At 46.4% G+C, this 15893-nt stretch overlaps 1 long non-coding RNA gene across 1 annotated transcript; it reads right to left on the reverse strand.

The window, feature by feature from the left end:
* Positions 1-2275: 2275 nt before the first annotated feature.
* Positions 2276-5986, reverse strand: LOC135817292 (uncharacterized). The gene is made up of 2 exons (XR_010553527.1): positions 5703-5986; positions 2276-3236 (listed from the first exon to the last, which is right to left on the reverse strand). It is a non-coding gene; the product is annotated as an uncharacterized LOC135817292 (long non-coding RNA).
* Positions 5987-15893: the final 9907 nt, after the last annotated feature.

The raw sequence follows: 15893 nt of genomic DNA on the forward strand, positions 1-15893 counted from the left end.
TCATTGTTTCAACGATATGGCTGTGTTCTGGGTTATAGCACATTCGTATAACGTGCACGTGTGTATAACAAAAGCTGAATTAAAAAACGGTAGAAAACAATATGCCCCATTCAGCATTCTCAGCTTTATCGAATCTCAGCTCTACTGTACACATACATGTAATGTAAAGAACTTGGTGCGCCCCCGTCAATTTCTACCTGTAAACACCTTCAGCACTCATGCCGGAATACAGTGCTGAACCAATACAATCATGCACATGATAGTACATTCGACCGCCGGTATTCTGTGTGTGTGTGTATGTGGGGGGGGGGGGGGGGGGGACTTTACATTACAGTCAACTTCGCTAATAACGACGGCGGATATAACGATAAATCGCGAATAACGACAGAATTTCCGTGCCCAGAGCAAAGTCCCATCTACCGTATTATCTCTAATATAAGCACAGTCTCCAATAATAGCACGTCTCCAATAATAGAACACCTTGGGGTGGCGTTCAAAAAATAAAGTGCTCAGTCTCCATTATAAGCACACTGTGTAAATTCATTATCTGTACCGGCGAAAAAACCCTGAAATGTGTGTGTCTGACATGAATTTGGCATGGCAACAAGCCTCTGAAATGAAGTTGAAATAATAACGGAACAGTCTCCAATAAAGGAACGTCTCCATTAATAGCACGGGGCGGAGGTACATGTACCGTACTGGCAATATATGTTGCCGCAGTGAGGCCATGAAGCGTTACATTGGCACATGTTTGCCGCACGCAGGGCGTTACATGCAAAGTCGCACAGGAGCCGTTACACAGGTTTCTATATTGCCGCAGTCCTTTTTTTGCTATTGCCGCATCATTTTTTTGCTTTTGCCGCATCATTTTTTCTTTTCATCCACATTGAAGGCACAGAAATTCAGTTGCTATCCAACTGTTACAAACCCGACGGCAAAGGGCGACAACGATATCAATAGAAGACTGTATATTTTAACTATCAGAGTGATCTGTTCACAAAAAGATCATCAAAAGGAAAGTGACATAGGGGAAGAGCGCTTCCTCCAAAAACTACTTTTCACCACGCGGTACACGTGCTTTCACAGTTTTCAGCCTTTTTTTTGCAGTGCAAACTGCAATGAAAAGATCGCCGCACCCCGCCGGACGCGCGTTACGAACTCAACGAAAATGTGTCGCACCAGCCTGGTCGCGCGTTACGCCGCACCCCCCTGCGTTACGCGGCAACATATATTGCCAGTACGGTACATTGAAAAAATAAAGGACCGTGCTTATATTAGAGATAATACGGTATAAGCACGGTCCTTTATTTTTTCAATGTACCTCCGCCCCGTGCTATTATTGGAGACTGTTCCATTATTATTTCAACTTCATTTCAGAGGCTTGTTGCCATGCCAAATTCATGTCAGACACACACATTTCAGGGGTTTTTCGCCGGTACAGATAATGAATTTACACAGTGTGCTTATAATGGAGACTGAGCACTTTATTTTTTGAATGCCGCCCAAGGTGTTCTATTATTGGAGACGTGCTATTATTGGAGACTGTGCTGATATTAGAGATACCGTATTTCCCCGTAAGTTAGTTCACCCCAATGACTTAGTACCCCCCTATAAAAAAATACTTTCCACTGCCGAGGTTATCACCCCGAAAGACAGTTCCCCCGAAAGATAGTCAGTTCGTACCCGTCCTACATGTACAGACACCGTACAGTACATACATCATATGCACGGACACTAGAGCTGCGCAGGCTTCCCACTGCGTGTCATTTACCCCCGATAAAAAAGTACTCCCCGAAAGTTAGTACTCATGTGGCTGCTAAGTTCGAAAGGTAGTACGTACTAACTTACGGGGAAATACGGTAGCTGTAATACATATAATGAGACTTTGGGTATAAGGCCACTTCGCGAATAAGGCCACTTTTTTGATGCCCCGCCGAGTGTCATTATACGCAAAGTTGACTGTATTTCACCTGCAAACGTATTGCACGCTACATGTAATTTCGATTCCCTCACTGTACATAAGAAAAGGAACGAAACAGCCCAGCGGCAGCATGCCTTCTTCATCAGTAATCTGGCACACCCTGGTTTCAGTCAAATTGAACTACATTGTAGAAGCTAGAACTAAAACTACGTACAAGGATATAACTAAAACTAATAGTAGTAAAAGTGCTTATGTCCGAGACACAGGCAAGAAGTGTTATTTGTGTCTTTCTTTTCTATCAGTTTTAAGAGTAGAGCCCACACGCTCTCTTCCATTAACACTGCAAAAGTCGAACTCATTTCACAAGAATTACTTCTTTTCTATCTCCATGAAAATCAGGAAACTCGGAATACAAGACTAGTAGAGACTGCCCCTTTTACGGCCAAAGAAACACAGTGTATGGTGAAGAAAGTGTCTAAGAATGGTAAAAGACTGAAAACTGAACAAAATTCCATCTAGTATGTGACGTACAAGTCAGTTAGGTTCAACACTATGCCATTGGATGACAGGGCAGCGTCCAACTCCGATGCCAGCCAGCCACGTCATGGACGACGCAACAATGAGATGGTTAGCGATGGTCAGAGGCGAAAGCTAACCGAAAGGAAGAACAGAGAAATTGGACCAGGCTTGGCCATAAAACAGAAGACTGTTGTCCATATTCAAGAGCCACATGGATCTGTATGTAGTGACTGTGACCATGATACTCTATAGGTACTTGGATACCCATATATGCAACGAATATGATTGGGAAAACCTCAACCAAAACAGAGACACTGTGTGAAATATGTCTCCAGTGGCTTGTATATGCCACATACACTAAAGAGGAGAGTATCTACTTCGAAGTATGTTCCATTAAACATGGCTACGAATCCCACCAGACCAAACTCACACGATCCACTACAAAGGAGCCGTATATGGTCAGCGAATACTGTGTTCGAAACGGTGGACCACATTCCACCGCAAAGCACATAATGGTGTGCACGTACTCTTAACCAGTTCAGCTGTGCATTGGATGTGACAGTACTGCCTGTGACCGAAGAGCTTGCAAAGAACGAGACAACTCTAGTAACTGCATATGGCACGTTTCACAAGGCATATCCTTGGCCTGAGAGTACACCATGACGATTGTTCCTTCATTTCTTTGACCAGTTGGGTCCACACTTGAGGTCCATAATCAGGAAGGAAAACAGGAGAGCAGCCAGCATGCTCTATGAACGCATGCGACAATGTTCAGCAGACGGCATAATCCTGACTCCTGCATGGACAACAAGTCGAAAAGCCGCACCAACACATGATAAGCGTCATGACTAGTATACATGTACTGGTAAACTACAATGTATTTTGAATTCAATTGAACCTCATAACACAAGCTGTCCCCCGTGAATTCCGTGATTCCGCGGATTGGAGAATTTCCGCAAAATCCAGTAGTGTCCGCAGAATTCAGAGTTCAGAAAATCCCGCGCTTGTGACTTTCAAAATCAACTTGCATGGTACATTTTGGAGCTTTCAATTTTTTGGACCAGGATTTCGCATGATTTTGGTTCAGAATTGATAGGGACAACAAACTTCGATGGGGTTGCGGAAATTCAATCTGTTTTTAGAACTTTTTACGCTCATTTCCCTTGCAGAATTGCCGCAGAATTTGGAAGGATTTGCAGAATTAGCGCAGAATTTACTGTTTTCAGCCGCAGAATTCTGCACGGAATTTCTGATATTCTGCCGCGGAATTCACGGGAGACAGTACAAGCCATACCCCTGGCAACTGCATTCTCACAGTGGAACTGGTTCAAACTTCACAAAACGGGTTTTCCAGTACTTTTTGGACTCAACATCCCTAACGAGTAATCTTTCACGTAACGATTAGTTGACTGTGAAGAATTATCGATCGATGACCGAGAAATCTGTATACATGTACCAGGTAATCGCTTCAGCCCTACTTATACCATCTTTACAGGGTTTAATGTGCAGCTTCCACATTCCATACTGGTAACACAATTACAAGCACATGCGCCTCGTGTGAGACCAATCGACCTGCAAAAATTACAAATACGAAGAAGCTTGCGTATAAGCGCATGGGTCATTACGATATGGTCCTCTTGTCCAGGGTCAGTTCACTGTAATGCTGTCCTTTGTTCTTGGCTTATGGGGCAGGTGATAATAATTGTAGTGCCCCCCCCCCCCCCTTGATAGGTTTTACTGCATTACATTTTTGGACTGATTCGGCACGAAATGGCTGGAAGTTGTACAAATGACAATTAAATTTTGCTTTCTGACAATTGTGCTGGTGATGTGCAAGCGTTGTGGGCTGGCTAAGACTGTAGTGTGGAATGGTGGAGTGAGTTAAGGCGGTGTGGGTCGGCTAAGAGTGCAGTGTGGAATGGTGGAGTGAGTTAAGGCAGTGTGGGTCGGCTAAGAGTGCAGTGTGGAATGGTGGAGTGAGTTAATTCACCGAGAAATGATCAAGTAAAAATTGCACTTGCTGAACACCATGAGACTCCGAAACACGTCTTTGTCTATGGAGTAATTAAGAGTGCATACATCTTTACTTATAAAGAAGAGGCACCTGTGACGTGTGTCTGTGTGTGTGTGTGTGTGTGTCACGCTCCTTATAAAGAAGAGGCACCTGTGACGTGTGTTTTTGTGTCACGCTGAAGCGCTGCGGAGCAGCGCTGCCCTGAGCACGCGAAGCGTGCGAACAGTGTAGCACAGTGTAGCTAGCGGCCGCAGAAGCACTGAGCACACGAAGCGTGCGAATCGTGCAGCTAGCGGAAGCAGCCACAGAAGCACTGAGCACGCGAAGCGTGCGAATCGTGTAGCCACCACCACGTGCTGAGCACGCGAAGCGTGCGAACAGTGTAGGTGGTAGCAGACACGATCAGTACGAGTAGCAGTAGCAGCCGCGCGCAGAAGCACTGAGCACGCGAAGCGTGCGAATCATGTAGCCACCTAGCCTAGGCCATAGGTAGCACTAGCAGCCGCACAAGCGCTGCGGACCACGTGAACCGTTCTCTGCAAATAGAAACATCTGCAACAAAAGGATACAAAAGATCTGCACTGACTGCACTCTGCATCTGATCTGCATGCAGTGAAGAGCGCATCGCACTTTTGTTCGTAAGTTTATGAATTTTTTGAGCCGCTTCATCCGCCACCAGGTGATGGACAACCCTGACCAGCCTCCCGAAGGCGTAACAGACGTCCCTCCTTCTCCTTCCAACGATGAAGAACCTCCCTAGGCCCTCACCAGGACTTCAGCGGTCTGGCCACCACCACGTGCTGAGCACGTGTGCTGTTCATGTACTTGCTTCACCCGCATGCCACATTCGGCCAGGCAACGCTGGCCGGTGGTGCTGCTAGTACTTATTTAATTCTACCCAACTTCCCAAGACTACCATGCATGAACTGCGAAATCGGGTGAAGTGCCTCAATGGACATCGCTCTGAACTACAATTTTGACCCTCGTTTGCACCTGATCTGAGAACGCGATCAGCCTTTTGAAGTGTATCTGTTCACATTCAAAACACCTATTAATATTTGTAACATCGTAGATAATTGTTCTCAAGTTTACGAGAAGAAAATCAGAAATCCATCAGCCATACTAGTTTTCGTGGTTCTCGTGCATTGGCAACTAGGGTATTAGGAAAAATTCGCCAAATTTTTGGGCAAGTTACTATCAAGACAATTTTTGCTTTATGAGCAGCCTAGGACAATGGACTATACATACCTGAGGTCTGGGTGGTGTCCGGTAGTTCTTTTTTGGTTCTCACGCCATCAAGTATTTCGGCATCCAAAAATCATAAATTCTGGAGGACGCAAAATTGAGAAAAGTGGCTCTCCTGCAACATGACGGAAAAATCTCTGGCGTTCCGGCTTCCAGATTTTGTTTAGGGACTATCCTAGCCCTCAGCAGGCCAAGTTACAACAGCATTCATGAAAGTCTTCCATGCCAAATCGAAGACGATCAAAATGGTGATTCTGCTCAAAATTGGTCACAGAAAAAGTCGAAAAAAGCGGCGTCGTCATCTTCATTTTGCATAAAGATTCGGGTGATTTTTGGCCCTTGGCGCATGGACTGCGCATGCGTATCTTTTCGTTGGCTCGCTCTGTTATGATGCTGGTTTTCCTTTTGCTTCGAGAGAATGTTTTGGACTTGAGAGTTGCAGTTTTGATCTCAACGTCTTGTCATGGTTGGAACTGGTGCCTGGCTGGGGGCTGGGGAGTTTATGCTCCTGTGAATGTAATTGTAACCTCAGGCCAAGGTTACACGTGGTGGCAGCGAATTCGAATTCCACGTCTTGTGAGAGCACGCGTACCAAAATTATTTGTGGAAGACTGATCGTGTGGAGATGGCTCAGCAAGGTGGCGCTCCTCCGCCCCCTCCACCACCACCACCGGGCCCAGCGCAACAACCAGCACGTCAACAACAGCAGATGCGGGCATGGGCCACGCCAGAGAAATTCTCTGGCGAGCGCAACGCCGACTGGACATCATGGATTGGCCATTTTCGCCTCGTCGCGAATGCAAACAACTGGACACCGGCAGACCAAAGCAGGTACATTGGGTTGTACCTCACCGGCCACGCACTGTCATACTTCCAAAGTTTGGAAGCCCATACGAGGACAGGCCCATTCGACCAGCTGCTGCAGGCGTTTGAACAGCGATTCGGCGACGCAAACTTCATCCCCACGTTCAGAGCAGAGCTGCAGTCACGCCGGCAAATTCGTGGCGAGTCCCTGTCGGATTTTGCGGAAGTCGTCCGCAGGCTCAGTAGACGGGCGTACCCCACGGTGGCTGGAGCAGTGCAGGATACCCTGGCGCGCGACACCTTTGTAGCCGGCCTTGACAGCAGGGACCTGCGCCTGCATGTTCGTGGCACGGACCCACCAACATTGGATGATGCACTCCGACGGGCTATGCATTTTCAGTGCATCCTGGAGGCAGACCAGCAGCAGCAGGCAGCTAGCCCAGTTGTATGTGCGGTGCAATCTCAGCCCAGTGACCCTACACTCAACGCCCTGCTGTCGAGGATGGCAGCCCTGGAAGACAAGATCTCCAGGCTCACGCTGGAGAGGCCAACTAATCTGCATCGGAATGGAGATGGTGACACCAAGCGGTGCTATGTGTGCGACAGCACAATGCATTTCGCACCTGATTGTCCGCACCAGAGATACACACCGGCTAACCGTGGTGGTCACCGGGGCCGTGGACGCGGTCGGGGAAACTGAGCGTCGCTGACAACCAGGGTCCGCCGTCAGCAACCTCCCCAATGGACCCATGTACCGGTAAGCAGAGTGAACCGTGTTCGGTGTGTCATGAGGCTGTCTGCTTACCTACTGAGACAACTTGTCAGGCCTGCACAACTACTCCAGCCGAGTGTCCAGACAGCTCGATTGTCCTGCCTCTGTCGTGTCTTGCAACACAGTCCGACAGCACGGTGCAGATCCAAGGCACGGTCGAGGCTGTACCAGCCAACATGCTTGTGGACACCGGCAGTTGCGTAACGTTGTTGAGCACCAGCTTTGCTAAGTCTCTCTCTCATCATAATGTTCATTTATCTATCTCACCCGTTAATACTGTTCTTAAAGCGGTAAATAATTCTTCTGTCCCTGTGCTCGGGGAAGCTGTCGTATTGTTAGCAACTGGCAAGCTTGCTGTACGCCACAGAGTCATTGTTGCTGACATTATGCCCGATGTGCTAATCGGCATTGACTTCTTGCAATCTCATGGCTGCACAATTGATTTCGGTCGCAACATGCTCGATGCAGGCGGTGTCGATGTACCCCTAGAGCCCACCCATAATGCTAATCCTGTAGTCTGCCGTGTTCATCTTGCTAATTCGGTTACTGTACCAGCGTATACACAAGTCATTGTTCAAGCGCAGCTGCGTACCGATGGTAATCTTTTACCTAGCTCTGCTGGTTTTGTTTCACCCTCAGAGAAGTTTATTTCCAAGTTTAGCACTGCTATGTCACGTGTGGTGGCTACTCCTGACTCTGCTGGCCGTGTTTGGATTCGCCTACAAAATTTTCTTCCTCATTCCACAACTGTCCCGAAGAATTATCAAATTGCTGAATTTGATTCTGATATTTACATTGACGATGATCTCAATGATTCGCCTACGCATGCTGCCTCTGTTGACGAGCATAGCTGTAGCGCAGTACAGGAAGAGAGCTGCTCACCTTCCGAGCCAGACGATCTATTTGACTTACGTCACCTCGATCCGCAAGCGCAGTCTGCTATAGCTACTGTGCTCAACGACAATGCCGATGTCATCTCGCAGGGACAATTCGACCTTGGGAAGACTGATGTAGTAACACACAACATCCAGACTACATCTGATCAACCTAAGAGACAGCCACCCCGCCGAATTCCTCTCAGTCAACGAGCCGAGGTAAAGCAGCACGTTGATCAACTGCTTGATCATGAGATTATATCTCCATCCAGAAGCCCTTGGGCTGCTCCGATAGTTGTCGTACGCAAGCCTGACTCATCTATCCGGCTATGCATCGACTACCGGCAGTTGAACAGTATCACCGAGAAGGATGCCTTTCCCCTTCCTCGTGTTGACGATGCTATCGACGCTATGGCGGGTGCACGCTACTTCTCTACCTTAGATCTCGCAGCTGGCTATTGGCAGGTGGAGATAGATGAAGCTGCCAAAGCTAAGTCGGCGTTTGTGACACCGTTCGGATTATTCGAGTGGAACCGTATGCCGTTCGGCCTGTGTAACGCACCGGCAACTTTCCAACGCCTCATGAACCGGGTCCTTGGTGACCTAGTACCCAATATCTGTCTGGTCTACTTGGACGACATTATCGTGTTCTCATCAACGATTGAGGAACACATGAGTCGTCTGCAAACAATATTCAGTCGTCTTCGTCAAGCTGGCCTCAAGATCAAGCCCAAGAAGTGCTCACTGCTTCAGTCCTCAGTCACGTACCTGGGATTCTTATTCTCAGAGCAAGGTGTGGCACCGGACGCAAGCAAGTTCACGGCTGTTCAAGACTGGTCATCCCCAACATCACTGAAAGAGGTGCGTAGCTTTGTTGGTTTCGCATCGTACTATCGCCGCTTTGTGCCACATTTCTCAGAAATTGTAGAGCCCCTGAACCGTTTGTCCCAGAAGAATGCCACTTTCAACTGGACAGATGAGTGTGAACAGGCATTTGCTGAACTGAAGTCCCGACTAGTCAAGTCACCTGTTCTGACATATCCTGATCCTGCCAAGCGCTTCATCCTGGACACTGATGCGTCAGATCTCGCCATGGGAGCTGTTCTCTCGCAAGTCAATAGTCACGGTGAGGAAGTAGTGATTGCCTATGCCAGCAAAGCATTAACGAGATCCCAACGTAACATGGGCAGTACACGCAAGGAGCTGCTTGCTGTTGTCACATTTACTGCACATTTCCGCCATTACCTACTTGGAAATCAGTTCACATTGCGAACTGATCACAAAGCGCTCATCTGGCTACATTCGTTCCGGGAAGTGGACGGTCTTCTAGCCCGGTGGATTGAGCGTTTGGCCGTCTTCGACTACGTCGTCACACATCGGCCCGGGAAGCAGCATGTCAATGCAGACGCCTTGTCAAGACTCCGCTGCCACAGCCCGGCTACCGCAACCTCACCGACGCCAACGCCCGAGCAGAGAGTAGGTGAGCAGACTATTGTTGTCAATCACCTGTCTAGCGCTAGTCCTGATAGTAATCCTGTAACAGTCAATGCTGAAGTGTCGCCACCCAATTGGTGTGAGTCTTTCACTGTTGAAGAGTTGCGCAGAGCTCAATTAGAAGATGCAGATGTGAGTACAATGATCGGCTGGCAGGAGGCATTACTTGACAGGCCCCTGCGTAGTGATTCTGCCATGCACGGTGCGTCTATTGCATTGATACGATTATGGAGCCAGTGGAAGCGTCTAAGACTGGTTGATGGAGTGTTGTACCGGGTTTACCACCCCGAGAATAGCGACACACCGTACCTACAATTTGTTGTACCACAGTCTCTGCAATCCCGCATGCTTCAGTCTGTGCATGCTGATGTCTCTGGAAGCCACTTAGGTATTGAGCGAACACAAGACAAGCTTCGCAAGCGGTGTTATTGGCCCTTCATGTCGTCTGCAGTTAGTGATTTTTGCCAAGCATGTGATATTTGTGAGAGCCGCAAAGCACCGCTACCAAAGGCCAAAGCTCCGCTTGTCCAAGACCGCCCATCATTCCCGCTAGAGAAAGTTGCTATTGATATTATGGGCCCACTGCCTACTACGCCTAGTGGTAACAAGTATTTAGTCGTCATTTGTGACTATTTCACTAAGTGGCCAGAAGCATTTCCTGTACCGAATATTACTGCTGAAACAATAGCACATGTCCTTGTTGACGGCTTCTTCTGTCGTTATGGTATTCCATACCAGCTGCACTCTGACCGTGGTGCGCAATTTGAGTCGAGGTTATTCCAGCAGATCTGTCAGTTGTTGGATATCAGAAAGTCACGTACAACAGCATACCGGCCCCAGAGTGACGGCTTAGTCGAGAGGATGAATCGCACACTGGAGCAAATGCTGGCTGCTCACGTCGACGACCACCACACCAATTGGGACCGTCATCTGCAACGTTGTCTGCTTGCCTACCGGTCTAGTGTGCACTCCTCGACCAAGGAGACGCCAGCGATGCTCATGTTAGGTCATGAAATCCACCTGCCAGTTGATGTGATGTTTCACTCACCAGACTCTGAGCGCTCCCATGTGAACACGTATGTTATCAACTTACGACGCAATCTACAACGAGCGTTCTCGCATGCCCGTGATGCTGGAGCAACAGCCCAGCGACGGCAGAAGGCCCACTATGACAAGCACGCTAAACAACCGAAACTCAACGTTGGTGACATGGTTCGGTTGCATTCTCCTGCCGTCAAACCAGGTACGACTTCCAAGTTCCATCGACCTTGGAAAGGCCCGTACACTGTGCTAGAACGTGTTGACGATGTAGTACTTCGGATAGCTGACAAATCCGGCACAACCCAGACTGTTCACGTTGACCGTCTGAAGGCTTGGACTGGCTCTGATCTGCCTGCAAGTGCCAATGAGCTCGTACCGAACTCGCCTCCGACTTCTATTGCCGACTATACGCCTGATGTTGAGTATAATGTGCAACCAGTACCAATCCCGGCTCCAGTGCAGGCGCCACCTGCACCAGTAATTGCTGCTGCGCCGGTGCCGCCACCAGCCGCAGCACTGAATCATGCACCTGTGCCTGTTGTGCACCACTATGATCTGCGGAACCGTGCAAACATTCAGCCGCCAGCAAGGTTTGCTCAGTGAGTGTCTATGACTGTACAGTGTGATTATTGAGAAATTGTACATTCTTAGTTCAGAAATACACATATTTCACACAGTCCTACCTGTTGTTAGGTTAGTATGAATAATGTCGAGCATTTCACTTGCTGTTTCACAGTCCACTTACATAGCATTAGTAGTTTCTAAACTTTCCATTATACCTCACACCGATTAACTACACTTGTACCATACTTGCGCCACACTATTTCACTTTCCAGTATTTAATTTTCTCATGTAGAAAGCTATCACGGATATGCTCTAAGCTTTGTAACTTTCGGTCACTATCGTTCCCTCTGTAACGAGGGGGGAGGTGTAACATGTTGCACATGTTCCGTTTGGCGTAGTAATATTTCCACTCTTGATTGTAGCTAGGAATGTGACTCTACTTCATGACATGTATGCATACGTCATTTGTACACACTCACAGGCACACACGCATGCGTATCTTTTCGTTGGCTCGCTCTGTTATGATGCTGGTTTTCCTTTTGCTTCGAGAGAATGTTTTGGACTTGAGAGTTGCAGTTTTGATCTCAACGTCTTGTCATGGTTGGAACTGGTGCCTGGCTGGGGGCTGGGGAGTTTATGCTCCTGTGAATGTAATTGTAACCTCAGGCCAAGGTTACACCATGACTACAATTATAAACACAGAATCAACAAAAACATCTGCGGCACGCACCTGGTTACAATTCTCATGTAAATGTGATTTAGGGTGTGGACATCTGAATTTTCTGAAAGACAAGACAATTTTATGACAGAGTCATGAAATTCTGCAACATCCACAGAATGACCTGCGTATAAAAAAGGTATCACCGCCACTGTACTACCCATAATTGATTCCCCGGCAGAAGAACCTGAATACAGTGTACATGTACGCAAGACTAGTTCCATTTTCTGCAAGAAAAGGCTTGCACATCAATGCGTATAAATACGGTATTGAATTTGATAATGATACACGTACATGTACATAGGGGCTCCCGTAAGAAGACCATAGGTCTGTGGGAAACACCCTAGTAAAATAAAATAATAATAATAGTAACATGTAAAGGCGCTACATGTTGGCCATCATTAATTTTAGGGCATTCCATTGGTGACACAATTATAGGTTCTGCTCGGTGGAATATGCTGCCTTCCACTGTTCGCGCTTATCGCCCATTTGTTCGTTCATGTTTAACCTTTCTAGGCGCTCCCGTAAGAAGACCATAGGTCTGTGGGAAACACCCTAGTAAAATAAATAAAAATAATAATAATAATAATAATATCCTTTAGCCAAAAAAACAAAAGAAATTATAGCAATAAAAACTGCTTTATGGCAGTTTTCTAAAAAAAGTTATTGTGTTCTAGTCCATTGACCCCGTCTAAAAAGTAAGAAATTAACGAAATGTGATAGCCGAAAATTAAAATTTCACACAAAACCTCACAATAATCACACACAGGATGCGAGACAACCTTTTCCCCTCGTGGTCCTCTTTCATATGCAAGCATGTTGGCGCAGTACATGTACGTGTACAAGTACAAGTGTCGGAATAAACAAGTGTTGAAAGCCGTACTATTAGATCTTCAAGTGTCGTGATTATTGTGAGGTTTTGTGTGAAATTTTAATTTTCGGCTATCACATTTCGTTAATTTCTTACTTTTTAGACGGGGTCAATGGACTAGAACACAATAACTTTTTTTAGAAAACTGCCATAAAGCAGTTTTTATTGCTATAATGTACAATGTGCAGTAAAACCTGTCCAAAGTTTACCGGACACCCCTGCCCTGGTGCAGTGGAATCTATCCTGATACGACAGGATTCCTCTTGATACGGGGAGGCATGTACGGCCCACAATATGCATGACAAATTAATCAGTATGACGTCATCTTTGGTTCCGCGCCTCGGCCAAGGTAATATTATGTTTCTTTACATGTAGACATACCTGACTAATTGACTATTGACATTGTACATGAATAAGGTATATACTTTCACACATGCCCCCCCCCCCCCACACACACACACGCACGCACACATGCACACACACACACATAAACGCACGCACACACAGCAGGCATGGGATCTCGGAGAAAAAGCCATAACACAGACTCTTGTTTCCAGCCAACGGCACACATGACCTCATCAGCTGACAGACCAGTAGCTGCCGTCGTTGAGCTCGGGTTGAATGCCCATTGAACGCCAGCGTTGAGTGACACAGCACTGCCAACGAGAAGTTAGTTGTATTTGTAGCGGCTGAAAAATTCACACACACACACACACACACACACACACACACACACACGTACGCTCTTCTATGTACAGTGCGTATCGGTTATAGCGTGGTCGTGTAAAAGAATATACTGCCAACAAGAATGAACGCTCATGTTTTCATAATCATAACATGGATTTCAAGTGCACATTTATTCTTACAAGCAATTTTATCTCATAGTAGAATATATCGGTCCTAAGAATGGACTTTGTGTCGCGAAACATGCCTGATTAGTACAAAGTGTATCGCCTGTAGTAATTACATCTGTCCATTTCCGTTCTGATCTGACTCTCGTTGCGTCGTAGTGCTGCAGATTCAACTGTTGTGGTCATGTAACTCATGTTGCATAGCCACATGGTAAGCCTATGGGACTATGACCAGCCACATGCACAAAAGTACTGCGTTGCATGTACGATGATCTTCCTGCCCATGCGCACATGGATATGATATGCCACACTTGATTCATCGTGTGTAAGAAACATCGGAAATAAGAATAGAAAGTCGTTTTTCAAACACCCACGCTATAACCGATACCTACTGTACATGTGTGTATGCATGCAGTCTGTTCTGCGCACTAGGGATGTACCGCGACGTGCAAAAGCTTCCGCACATGTGAAAGTTGTTATGGAGTGGTGCGGAGTAGTATGTATGCGAAGTGTATCGGGGGATGAATGCAGGGCGAGAGTGCGGGTTCGAATCCCAGGTTATGTCTTGAAGAAAAAAAGGAGAAATGATAAATTTACTAAAAAAGCATAGCGTAGAGCCCTGAACTTCCAAGCTCTCTCGTTTCAGGATTACCCAACGCCGGCGAACGCCTATCAGGTTCACACTTACCAACCCCTGGCAAACAGTTTCCTTGACACTGATGACGTTTTTCCTTGATTTTGCCCATTTTTCCTTGGTCTGCAATTTTTACATCATAATTGTGCAAAATATTGTATATGACATCATAGTGACGTCACCATGACCATAAAGCTATCCGTGTGACTTCGACGACATTTTGAGAAAAGCAGACGCTTGTGAACGCTGATAGAAGACGGCGTTGACTGCTAAATTCAAATAAATTGGCAATCTTGAAATACTAGAATAAATCTAAAAAAGCTACAGCGCTATGACTTCCATATTCACTCACACCATTGCAGTGTTGTGGGTGTGTTCACATGGCGTGAGCCAGTCAAGTGTCAGTCAGTTCGGCAGGAAGCGCGAGCTCCAACAACAAGTCGTTTGGTGCAGCCATCTTCTTTGTCTTGTACCAGCTTGATCACCAAAACAATGAAGAAAAAAAGTTTGACTTGAGGATAGGTTGGGATTTGAACTCACAACTTCATGGTCAGCAGACAGCATTCATAACCACAACGGCACAAGGCCAAAAAGGAAAGGATAAATCGTGGGTTTTGATAAAAATCGATACTGGCTTCCTGGGCAAATTGTAAACCATGGGAAAAGGCCGGAAACCTGGCCGAAATTCTAACTCCTTAACGGCTGATCCAATTGTTCCGAAACCTTCACAGAACAATTTGCCGTGTCCTAACAAGCCATTCTATGTACTTTGCTGTCCAAATTTCCCTTATCTTCATACTTTTTAAGACCCAAACCTGATTGTAAATCTTTTTGAAACAGACTTTAGCAGTAGCAATTCAGTGTTCTCACATTTTGCTGCTTGTAATAAAAACTTTGTATCGAGTAGTACTACTGTAACCTAGCAGCATCATAGTGTATTGATATAAATGTATGTTACACAAGAGAGAGATCGGAAGCTGTGTTGCAATTCCGTATTCACGTATTCATCAGGCAACATACATTGCCTTTGAGTCATTTCATAAAAATAAAATAAATTCACGGTTCGCGTGACTCGGCTGGAAACCGAGTTTTCCGCATTCGTAGGAACGCCACCACCCTTCAAGGATCAAGGCGCAGATGCAGCTCCTAAAGCGGTGGGAGGTGAGTAGCTCAGCTCACCAGCAAGTGGTCAAAGACCAAAAATCCCATTCACTGCATCCATGTTCTCCTCGTGCTAGGCCACGAGGAAGGATTTTTTCCAGCGGAAGGAAGGATTTCATAATAATAATAATAATAATAATGTGATATGGAGAAAATGATGAACAAAAAATCGTACTTCGAACTAGTTTTCGCACAACACTCCTCAGGAAGCTACGTTGTACTAATGAAAAACAATCCAGAAAGATACTAATAAAGAGAAATGGAGTGAGAAGAAACAACACCTATGAAAATGATAATCCTAGCACTAAGGTAATAACAGGAAAAACTGCGAAAGCACTTAACGAACTTGTAAAGACTACTAGTATACTGTGACACCATGGCCAACCAGGGCCAAACAGACAGAACAAGC

The sequence above is a fragment of the Sycon ciliatum genome, chromosome 5 (genome assembly GCF_964019385.1).
Source record: "Sycon ciliatum chromosome 5, ocSycCili1.1, whole genome shotgun sequence".
NCBI classification, from domain to species: domain Eukaryota; kingdom Metazoa; phylum Porifera; class Calcarea; order Leucosolenida; family Sycettidae; genus Sycon; species Sycon ciliatum.